Here is a 12,869-nt window from a genome sequence, read left to right as displayed (position 1 = left end):
CATGTAGAACCCTGCATGAAAGGGGCGTTCCGTGGGTGTTGTTGTGGGTGTTCCCACGCAACACTCATGGAATCTGAAGCATTCCCAGATTTACGAGGAATCGTAAATCTGGGAATGCATCAGAATCTAACATGACCCCAGTGGTGGTGTTAGGTAGGCGCAATGGATCTAACGCCACCCCAGTGTTGGTGTTAGGTAGGTGCAATGAGGAGAAATGTTTTCATTTCTCCTCGTTTATTCCTTTTTCTATGTGTGCTGCAATCTGCAGCAAACATATAAAGAGGAAATCACCTGAATTGATTGATTTTGTGCAGGAAGGTGTCCCTTTCTGCAAAAAATCAATCATCCCTGCAATGAAGGTGCCTGCGTTGGTACGCGGCAGCCCATTGTGCACCGGTGGTGGAGAAAAGCACAGGAATTCCCAGCATCACATAGATTCGGCGCATTCCTCCCTTTTGTTTTGACGCAGGGCAATGCAGCAAGATTCCTTACAGCACTGCCCTGCGTCAAAACCTTATAGATGAGGCCCACGGTTTTTAAGGTTGCGTGGTAAATGTTGCTAGTGCAGCGCTTGCAGCCACGTCACACATCCCCACACAAGATTTTCTGCTTGAACTGACTCTCCTGACAGCTAAACTTGGTGATTACCAAAAAGCAAAAAAACTGAAGATAAGCGCTATGTGGGTGCCCCAAGGAGAGTCAATAATGCCAGATTTTGTGTGCTTAACAACACTTCTGCACCCCCTACTACTGTTATATAGAGAATAAATACTTTATCAGTGGGGTGTAAGAAAGTGTAGTGCCGTAGCATTAATGCCTCACACTGTAACAAGCCTAGTGAGTGTGTGCAGTTGTGCATCAGTAGTGCATCAGTAGTGCATCAATGATTAGTTTCCATCACAATCACAAACACCCCTCAAGGCACTGTCCGTCGTGGAAGTCATCCAGCCACAATTCTGCCCCCATTCTGTGTGCAGTCACTGATGCCAGCCTGATCCTTCTATTAGACGAGACATGTCTCGGGTCCTGATTCACAAAACTTTGTGTACGCCTAATTTTGATTTATGTCAGTAAATGCTTTAATGAATGCAAAAGTACGTTATGGATGATTTAAAAATGCACTTATTGTGCATGCACAGATCTTGAGACGCTCACGGGTGAGTAACCGCGCCCTATAAACACCTGATTAATTACCCACACCAAGCACAGTTATGGGCAAAAATACAATCCCAACCAAAGGCACTGCAAAGCATTATGGGACGATATTCTAGAGTGCAGTGAATATTATATTATCCAATATAAAAATATTCCTCAAGAGGCAGGCTCTAGGGCTCAGCTGAGAGCTAATACTATAATATTCTCTGCACTCTAGAATCTTGCCTCATAATGCTTTGCTGGGCCTTTCGTTGGCATTGTATTTTTGCCCATATCTTTGCTTGGGGTGGTCCTAGGAGGATGCGACCACCACCGAATCATTCAGCATGAAAATATGCTCTTTGTGTTCAAGGCATCTGCTTGGTTCTCCCCCTAGGTCAGGGGTGACCCCAAAATCATCACCTCTCTCATTGCCTGATATTTTTCAGAGTTTACTTTTGTGAATTGGTTATATGCTTTTTAGCACGTAAAGATAAAGTTGTTTTTATCAAAGGGTTGTGGGTGCAGTAGCTAACTCTGCTACATGACAGAGTTGAAATTATTGCATGAATTCTGTATTTTCAATGTAATGCGTAGTTAACAAATCTCTGCAGCCTCCGCTAGCGGAGTGGAGTTCATTGCCCACGGTTAATTTCTTTTCCAGCTTGATGCGCCCAATAGCCACTTCTGTTCCCACAGGTGCCTTGACGGCTCTTGCTTGGACACACTGCAGCCACTTTACAGGTCTGCCCTTACAGATGTGGGGAAAGGTTGGGCCCACAAAGCATTTCTTGTCCAGCTTCTATGGGGACATTCCCCACAGGTGCCAGAACTGCTCTTGCTTGGACACACTGCAGCCACATTACAGTTCTGACCCCACAGATGTGGGGAATGGTTGGGTCCACAAAGAGTTTCTTGCCCAGCTTCAGCGTTGACAGAATGTGCCCAGTAGCCACTTCTGTCCCCACAGGTGCCTGGACGGCTCTTGCTTGGACACACTGCAGCCACATTACAGTTCTGACTCCACAGATGTGGGGAAAGGTTGGGCCCACAAAGCATGTCTTGTCTAGCTTCTGCGGGGACGGTACGCGCCCAGTAGCCACTTCGGTCCCCACAGGTGCCTGGACGGCTCATGCTGGGACAGATGCAGCCACACTACAGTTCTGACCCCGCAGATACGGGGAAAGGTTAGGACCACAAAGCACCTCTGTCCCTGCATCTGTGGGGTCACAAAGGGCCCACAGGACACCCCTCATCCTTCGGGTGCCTGCACAGCTCATACTGGGACACGCTGCCGCCTCAGTGCACGTCTGTTCCCACCAATTGAGGTAAAGTTTGGTCTCACAAAGCACTTCTGTCCACGCACCTGCTGGGAAAGAGTAGAAGGGGTCCACAAGCCACTTCTTACTTTACAGGTGCCTGGACCATGAAATAGAGGAAAAGATGGTAGAGACATATAAAGTCATAAGAATAGAGGACAAGACAAAAGAAGACATAGAAATAGAGACATAGAATAGCAACAGGAAGGTACAGAGACAAAGCAGAGGTCACTCCTAGCACCAGCATCCAAGGCTTGAAACCCCCCCTCCCCCCCCCCCACACACACACCTCAGGGCCACACCGTTGGTCCAGCAATTCAGAAGAGAGCTAAAGACCTGAATGTTTGAATGATCAAACCTCCATGCAGCAGCAAACAAGTCCAGCGCCTTGTGACGCTCACGGGTGATTTGCCGTGCTCTATAAATGTTTGATTGATTGATTGAAAGAAAGACACACAGAGAAATCTCCATTACCACCAAACTCTACATGAGTCATCACGTCCTTCATCACAGTGGAGGAAAGACCAAAATAAAACGAAAAGTCCTAGGGGCATATTTACAAGGCGGCGATAGAAAATTATCGCCGCTTTTGTGTCCGTTTTCGGCCGAAAAGCGGTGATAATTTTATCGCCTAGTTAGCAAGGTCACGCTAACGCGTGAAACCTTGCATTAGCGCACAAATTCTTAACACCCAGCTTTGCATCTCTAATGAGATGCAAAGTGGGAGTTCCTGACCTGACATGACAGGAGAAATGTCGCTAAGCAACATTTCTCCTATCATCAGGTTATCGCTACTTTCCTTACGCCTGCTTCAGGACTGACTTAGCCATGATATCCTATGGAAAGTGGATATCATGGCTAAGTTTGTGCGGCCTTATCAACAAGCTAACGCCACACTTCGTGAGATTATCTCTGGGTTTCCAGCGATAATCTCATGCTAGGCAGTTAGCGCTAGGATTTTTATCGCTTTTGAGATAAGCGTTGCTAATAGCACGCTATCTCAGCGATAAAAATCCACGCTAGCCGGCGATAATCATTCTAGCACTGAGTGCGCTTAGCGATAATTATCGCCGGTTGATGCTGATATGCCCCTAGTACTTGCAGAGACCAAAATACATCACCGATATATTTCCAAGCCCTTACAAAGGTACATTAGTTAAAGAAAATGCACACTATTTGTGTTACGAAGAGCATAATGCAAACAAAAAGACAGATTTAGAGGTCAGGAAACTTTACAAACTGTACATGCATAGCATCACTTCCGCCAAAGTTTGCACAGTTAGTGAAAGACTCTAAAAACCACATCCAGATTATAAATGAAAATGTAAAGAAAAAAATAAGTGTTTACCTTGAAAACATATGTTCTTCTTTTCCACAGGACTTGGGAACACGTGATGGAAACACAAATTTAACAGAGCAGAAGGAAATATGCCTGTGTGTATTTTTTCCCTTTTAAGTTCTGTATTGGTTCATCAAAGTTGTTGATTTGTCAGTTCTCTACACTGAATTGGTTTCCTGTTTAAAAGTCTCAGTCCCCTTGAATAAGGTTTAAAGTAACTTCCTCACTCCATGTTTCAATTTTGGGCTTTTGTTTGAGATATCGAGCACAGGAGGCCCAAACATTGTCTCCACAGCAAATCCAGAGTGTGGCAGCACAGATGGCAAACACTTGGACTGGGTAGACACAGACAGCTTCAGTTAAATAAAACTTTTTTTATATTTAACACGTATGTTGACTGTGTCATATCTGTAATTTAAAAAAAACATTGCTACTTCCAAGAAGAAAATTTACTTTTCTTTAATGACTGCATCGCTCAGCTTTGGTGTCTTCCATGGATTCACAAGCTTGATTAACTCCCTGTTTTCAGAACCGGACTCCTTGGCAATCAACGCTTACACAACAATAAAATGGAAGAAAGGTAACAGAGTTTAGTTCTTCGGCACAACCATTAACCCTCCCTACAAACTGGCAAGAGCGCTAGCATTGGAGAAAATTAGGGGCATATCAGCAACAACCGGCGATAATTATCGCTAAGCGCACTTAGCGCTAGGATCCTTATCGCTGGCTAGCGTGGATATTTATTGCTGAGATAGCGTGCTATTAGCAACGCTTATCTCAAAAGCGATAGAAGTTCTAGCGCTAACTGACAAACGTGTGATTATCGCTGGAAACCCAGCAATAATCCCACGAAGTTTGGCGATAGCTTGCTGATAGGGCCTCACATACTTAGCCATGATATCCACCCTCCATAGGATATCATAGCTAAGTCAGTTTCAAAGCAGGCGTAAGGAAAGTAGCGATAACAGAGGTTATTACTACTTTTCCTGTCGCTATGCTGCTTTGTGTGAGGCTTGATAATAGGAGAAATGTCGCTTAGTGACATTTCTCCCGTTATCCTGGGGATAAACGCCCACTTTGCATCTCATTAGAGATGCAAAGATGGGCGTTAAGGGAAATGGAGATAAGGCAAGGTTTCACGCGATAGCGTGACCTTGCAGATAAGGCGATAAAATTATCGCCGCTTTTCTTCTGAAAACGGACGCAAAAGCGGCGATAATTTTTTAACGCCTGCTTGCTGATATGCCCCTTAGATATTAGGCCGTAGTCAATCAATCGAAGTACATCACATGAATATTAGTTCTTGACCAGTTATTATCTGGAAGAAAGGACAGTCTTGCATCTATAGATGTTTATGGGTATTTCCAAGTTAGAAAGAACCAAATGTCGTCATAATTGAATACATTCGTAAGTGGACTCAGATTCCATCAGAAAAACTGCTGACACGTGTTTCGCAGAAGAATCCGTATCTCCAGGGCCACAATATTTAAATCATCAGTTATCTAATATTTCAGGCCACAAGCATATTTATTTTCCTGAATTCACTGATTTGCAATAGCGTATTAATACGTGTGAAGATCGCACTCCTTGAACAGTAGTTCTTACTGCCCAAACATGGTGGTCAGTCCTATGATAAGGATTCTCTGTGGTTGGCAGGAAATCCGCATTCCTATACCATGGCAAAAGTGGACTTTGTATCTTGCAGCGACGCTTATCGACAGCAAGATCGCTGGTTCGTCACAGGGTGAAGGAGACATTTTACAAGACTATAGGTTTTTAATCGAAGCAATTGAGTTGAAAGCCAAAGTGATCCATTCATTGAAAAAAAGTGGTATCAACATTAATGCCTTGTGGGTTACATCAGGAATGAGGGTGCACTCAAATGGCGCCTTCAACTGCATTTCAAACTCCCTATCCCTTCAGGTAATTTTGTTGGTGGCGGTCCGAGAAAGGAGTCTGGATATAAAATTGAAATCATTTAGGATCCGTCTAAGTCAGATGAAGTGCGGGTGCAGGGCAAACAAATTGTTTACAGAGAAAATTGTGTCTAGAATGTGCCCCACTTGATTCATCAGGGATGAACTCATTGGAAAAGGCCTATCATCTTTAATAATTCAATTAAAGAATGCATTTTCGGATCCTCATGAAGCACAAATCAAATATTGAACTCTAATAATAATATACATTTTAAAAGTTTTAAGATATATGGGCCTGGAAATTCTGCAAGGGAGGACCTGAAACTGATGAGAGGTCCCAGGGGGCAATAAATGAGACAACCAGCAAAGGAGTTAGTAGAAGATAAGTTTAGCTGCAAAGGCATGAGTTCAGCTGACTCAAAGGAAAGGTACACAAGAAAGGATAGTCAAGGCAAGCATAGGAGATGATAGCTAATCCCCCCCTACCACCACCACTGTGGACCACCTTATCCTTCCAAAAAACATGAAATCCTTGAGGTGTTGCAATGGCTAAGTTGGATCAGATGAATTACTAAGCCACGATTCTGTGAGAAATATTATTTTTGTATAGCAGAATCATTCAGAAGAGCTGCCTCGGGTCATGATTAGAGATACAGGGAGTGTCGATCAATGTACTGCTGAAGGCACCAGGTAAGGTGGTAAAAGGTTTTCTTGCCCTTGCTCTCTCAGAAAAGGAGGCTCGGAGGACCATTCTTTGGGTGACACTTAACAGACCGGTGTTCTTGGATGGAGGCCGAGGAGCAAGGAGCCGACACTTGGAATATACAAGTAAGAGGTAAAGAAGAAGCATTATCAGTGCCTGGGGCGCCGGCGGGCTTGCCTTTGGCGTGTCACTAGCATGCCCGCTACTTGGATGCGCTGTTGGTTCACTTAAAAATGCTAAGAGTGAGACAAACATGAGGCTTTCACTGACTAGAGCCCAACCTGGACTACCCCCAAGATGGGGGGTGCGAAATGAGTTGTGTGGAGTGGCCATATTAGTTGCCTCTCGCACTCACCATGCTGCACAAATGTCACCACCCCACCCAAAGCGGGTGACAGACCCCACTCATTGCCAGTCTTCCTCTCACTCATCCACTGAAGGACGCAAACTACAAAGACGCACTTTCCCATAATTTAATTGAAATAAAACCCTTCAAAGGTGAATACTGGAGACCAAACAAGAGCAATGCGAGCCAAACCCGCATGTGTAGGCCAGGGTGAGGGTGCTAGTCCAGTACATTCCAGTGACACTGTGCAAGCAACGTGATGAAACACAGACGAACACGGAAAAGGCAGACACCCCCCTTGGTGGGAGATGAGTCAACACACTATGAGATCCAGGACGTGCTGCCGACATCGCCAGGCTGTGCTACCACTTCTTTAAGCTTCTGGCAGTCCAACCGGTGTTTTTACAGACACTCCTACGTTTTATGGGTCGATTTACACCCACTGGTAAGATGTGTCTCCTCTGGCATGCATACGGCTCAGGCTGAGGATCCGCTGCTGCACATTGATTCCATCTTAGGAGAAAGGAAAGAAAGGAAGAAAAGAGAGAAAGAAAGAGAAAAGTGTGCTGCCACTCCCATAGGAGCATCCTGGCGCCAAGCAGCGAAGAAGGTAACTATATGGACTCAGTGGATTCTGGGGGGTGTGCACCAGAGAACAAGTGAAAAACACAGCGCTTCAGCCATGCCAAAAAGACATGTCTTGAGCTGCCGTTTGAAGATACCTTCTGATTCGATAAATCCCAACTCCCTAGGAAGCTGGTTCCAAGCCTTTGCACCCAGAAATGGAAAGGATTTTCCTCATCGTTTTTTTAGTCTATTAATGGTGATTTGAGAAGAGTGGCTTGTGAGGACCTAGGAGTCCGTGTCGTCGAGTAGTGAGTAACTCTGGAAGTTAGGTATTTTGGCTGCTTCCCTTGCACCGTCACTGCTCGGGCACTATGTCACTATTTGTGCAGAGACCTTGGCGTTGGTGTCCATGAGAGAGCAAGTGTCTATCTTTTGTCATTGGGTGGGCTCCCTGCCTTTTCATTGGTTGGCTTTGGTTACACTGGGCCTGAAGCAGCTGAGATACTCTGTTGATCTGTTGCAGAACAGTGTAAAAGAGCAGAGAGGCCGGCAAGAAGAGTAGTAAGGAAGGAAATTGAGCAAAGTAGGAAGGTAGAGTAGAGAGATAGTAACAAAGAGTAGAGAGGGAGGAACATAGACTCGCAAGGCTGGATCAAAGCATAGCTGGGAGGAACAAAGACCAGCGAGGCTAGGTCAAAGACTAACGAGGTAGGGAACAAAGGCTTGCAAGGATAGGAAGGAAGAGTAGAGTAGTAGGAAGAAACAGCAGAGGAGAGGGCTGTAAAGAGAGAGTTCCGGTAAAGGATATTAAGAGAGGAGAGAAGAGACGTAGGACGATAGAGTAGTTGCCACGTAAAGAAAGAGGAGTGAGCAGGAGAGGAGAGGAAAGGAAAGAAGTGGAGGAGAGTAGACAGGAAGGGAGTACATGAGGGTCAAGGAGAGACACGAAGAAGGGGAGAGGGAAAAATATAAAGGAGAGTTTAGAAAGAGGGAAGTGTGTAAAAAAGAGGGGAGCAGAGAGGAGTAAAGAGGAGTACAGAGCAGGGTGGAGACTGACATGTCAGTGTATGTAGTGTCAAATTCACCGACTGCATGTTCACAGTAGTCTAAGCACTTTTATAACTCATTCATAACGCTCTGCTAGTAATATTGATTTTGGGGGGCCAATATGATGAGGAACCTACAGAAAGGTGGGCAGCCAGAACATACAAACAGGAGACCCCTGCCCCATTCCCATCCCCAACTGTGAGGTCCACCATCAGATGTCTCCCACTGTTCCTCCTTACCCCACCTCATCTGCGAAGTCCACCATCAGATGTCTCCAACTCTTCCTCCTTACTGCACCTCATCTGTGAGGTCCACCATCAGATGTCTCACACTCTTCCTCCTTACTCCACCTCATCTACAAGGTCCACCATCAGATGTCTCCAACTCTTCCTCCTTACTCCACCTCACCTGCGAGGTCCACCATCAGATGTCTCCAACTATTCCTCCTTACTGCACCTCATCTGTGAGGTCCACCATCACATGTCTCCCACTGTTCCTCCTTACCCCACCTCATCTGCCTTGTATACCATCATCACTCTTCCTCCTTACTCCACCTCATCTGCGAAGTCCACCATCAGATGTCTCCAACTCTTCCTCCTTACTCCACCTCATCTGTCTTGTATACCATCATTACTCTTCCTCCTTACTCCACCTCATCTGTGAGGTCCACCATCAGATATCTTCCACTCTTCCTCCTTACTCCACCTCATCTGTGAGGTCCACCATCAGATGTCACCCACTCTTCCTCCTTACTTCACCTCACCTGCGAGGTCCACCATCAGATGTCTCCCACTTCCTCCTTACTCCACCTCACCTTCCTTGTATACCATCATCACTCTTCCTCCTTACTCCACCTCATCTGCAAAGTCCCCCATCAGATGTCTCCAACTATTCCTCCTTACTCCACCTCATCTGCGAGGTCCACCATCAGATGTCTCACACTCTTCCTCCTTACGCCACCTCATCTGCGAGGTCCACCATCACATGTCTCCCACTGTTCCTCCTTACCCCACCTCATCTGCCTTGTATACCATCATCACTCTTCCTCCTTACTCCACCTCATCTGCGAAGTCACCCATCAGATGTCTCCAACTCTTCCTCCTTACTCCACCTCATCTGTCTTGTATACCATCATCACTCTTCCTCCTTACTCCACCTCATCTGTGAGGTCCACCATCAGATATCTTCCACTCTTCCTCCTTACTCCATCTCATCTGTGAGGTCCACCATCAGATGTCACCCACTCTTCCTCCTTACTCCACCTCACCTGCGAGGTCCACCATCAGATGTCTCCCACTTCCTCCTTACTCCACCTCACCTTCCTCTCTATCCCTGCTGTATACTCCTTCCTCTCTCTCTGACTTGTCTTTCCTTCACCCTCCTCGTCTGCCAGACTTTTCTACCTCAGAGTGGCTTTGCTGAGAGCCACATTACATAAAGTGAGTGCTTTTCGTTGAGGACTCCGAGACATGTGGCAAACTGCTCGTGGGTGCAATTTACCTCTGATTCGTGCACTAGGTGGTGAAATTCATCCTGATGTGTGCACCTGTGTATGGGAGAGAGCAAAAAAGTGAAAATGTGTGTGAGAACAGAAGGTGACAGGGACATGCACGAGAGAAGGTAGAGGAAAGTGAGGGTGAGAGCTAAGAAGGGCAGGTAAGAATGGTTTGTGAGGGAAATGAGGATTTCAGAGCGAGAGGGCTATATGTATGTGTGTGTGCAAGGAAAGAGTTTCAGTGACAGACGGTCACTAGAAATCAGCTTTGATATATTATTGTACAGAAAAAAATACACAGAAGTAATTAGAGTAGCAAGAGTGTATATGCAAATTGATAGCTTGAAGCCACACCTCTCATGTTTGTTATTGACACTTGAAGCGCTTGTGTCTGACTTGAAATGGACCTCTAGAAACTACTTGTGGAACTGCAGCTTCAGGAAAGAATGTTTCTGCTTTTTATTGGTTGTCTACACCAGGGACTCTTGTAAACACAGACAAGTAATGGAGCAGTGAATAGCAACAAAATTCATTATCAGGAAAAGCCACCACTATAACACCCAATATGATTTACTTAACGACATTTGTCCTCACCAGTGAATGGTAGTTCCTACATATGTTAGGGCGTCATCAAGAATGTATAGACATCTGCAATTTCGATTCATTGTTACAAGCCAGCTTTGGAAAATTAAACAAACACAAATCGTGTAAATAGCAAATGTGTGCAGGTAAACATATATCCGAAAGGGTAACTAGACATAATATCGAAAAAAAAATATCGAGTAGCAAGAATATCGAGTTTTTAATATCGAATGGACAGAATATCGACTTGCAAAAATATAGTGGTGAAGAATATCGAAAAACAGGTAAGAAATATCGATTGCAATAATATAGAAGTAAGTAATATCGACAGTCATAATATAGTTGTTAAAAATATCGAATTTTTTATAGTGTTTTAAGTGTTAGTATATGTGTTAAAAGTATGTATTAATATTGGAATGTATGTTAGAATATTTTTAAATTATTGAATTTTATGTTTTTTTATTTTTTTGTAATTTAATTCCGTAGCGGGTTGTGGGTTTATAGGGGAGTAGGGTGGGAAGTAATTTAATTATAGTACATTAAATAATAATTTATAGGAATTATTAATTATTTTTAATTTAATTTTGCGTTTTACTTCTGTAGCGGGTTGTGGGTTTATAGGGGAATAGGGTGGGAAGTAATTTAATTATAGTACATTAAATAATAATTTATAGGAATTATTAATTATTTTTAATTTAATTTAGCGTTTTACTTCTGTAGCGGGTTGTGGGTTTATAGGGGAATAGGGTGGGAAGTAATTTAATTATAGATTATTAATTAATAATTTATAGGAATTATTAATTATTTTTAATTTAATTTTGCGTTTTACTTCTGTAACGGGTTGTGGGTTTATAGGGGAATAGGGTGGGAAGTAATTTAATTGTTATTAGTTAATTATTAATTGGTATTGCAAATTAATTGGTTGTTGATTAATTATTAATTGGTAAATAATTAGTATTAATTGGTAATTAATTTGTATTAATTGTTTAATTGATAATTATGTTAATTGTATTCATTTAATATTTGTAGCGGGCAGTGTGTTTATAGGGGAATATGGTGGCAAGTAATATAATTGTAAATAAATAATTATTTAATTTATTTGTGTATATTGTTAATTAATATATCTTTAATTTAATTTTGCATTTTACTTCTGTAGCGGGTTGTGGGTTTATAGGGGAATAGGGTGGGAAGTAATTTAATTGTTATTAGTTAATTATTAATTGGTATTGCAAATTAATTGGTTGTTGATTAATTATTAATTTGTAAATAATTAGTATTAATTGGTAATTAATTAGTATTAATAGGTACATTGATAATTATGTTAATTGTATTCAATTAATATTTGTAGCGGGTATTGTGTTTATACGGGAATATGGTGGGAAGTAATATAATTGGAAAAAAATAATTATTTAAATAATTTGTGTATATCCTTAATTAATATATTATAAATTAATTATTAATTGGTATTATTTGCATTTATTAATGTTTGTTATTGAAAAACAATTGTTTGTTAATTAATTATTAATTGTTAATTAATTAAACAAAAATGTATTGGTATTTATAAATAATCAATTCTTTTGTGATTGGTAATTAATTGTAATACTTGTTTTTGTATTAATAATTAATTAATTTAAAAATAAAAATACATTTATTATTTTCTCTACTATTGCACTTACTTGAGTGGGAATAGTAATTTTTACCCCTACGCTATCCAATGCTTTCCCTATTATTGCACTCTCTGGAGTGTGAATAGTAATTTTTACCCTCCCGCTATCCAACGCTTTGCCTACTGTTGCACTCACTGGAGTGGGAATAGTAATTTTTACCCTCCCGCTATCCAACGCTTTCCCTACTGTTGCACTCTCTGGAGTGGGAATAGTCATTTTTACCCCTACGCTATCCAACGCTTTCCCTACTGTTGCACTCACTGGAGTGGGAATAGTAAATGTTACCCTCCCGCTATCCAACGTTTTCCCTACTGTTGCACTCTCTGGAGTGGGAATAGTAATTTTTACCCCTACGCTATCCAACGCTTTCCCTACTGTTGCACTCACTGGAGTGGGAATAGTAAATGTTACCCTCCCGCTATCCAACGCTTTCCCTACTGTTGCACTCTCTGGAGTGGGAATAGTAATTTTTACCCCTACGCTATCCAATGTTTTCCCTATTATTGCACTCTCTGGAGTGGGAATAGTAATTTTTACCCTCCCGCTATCCAACGTTTTCCCTACTGTTGCACTCTCTGGAGTGGGAATAGTCATTTTTACCCCTACGCTATCCAACGCTTTCCCTACTGTTGCACTCACTGGAGTGGGAATAGTAAATGTTACCCTCCCGCTATCCAACGCTTTCCCTACTGTTGCACTCTCTGGAGTGGGAATAGTAATTTTTACCCCTACGCTATCCAACGCTTTCCCTACT

The sequence above is a fragment of the Triturus cristatus genome, chromosome 4_2 (assembly GCF_964204655.1).
Source record: "Triturus cristatus chromosome 4_2, aTriCri1.1, whole genome shotgun sequence".
Taxonomy (NCBI): Eukaryota; Metazoa; Chordata; class Amphibia; order Caudata; family Salamandridae; genus Triturus; species Triturus cristatus.
This window is presented reverse-complemented; position numbering follows the sequence as displayed.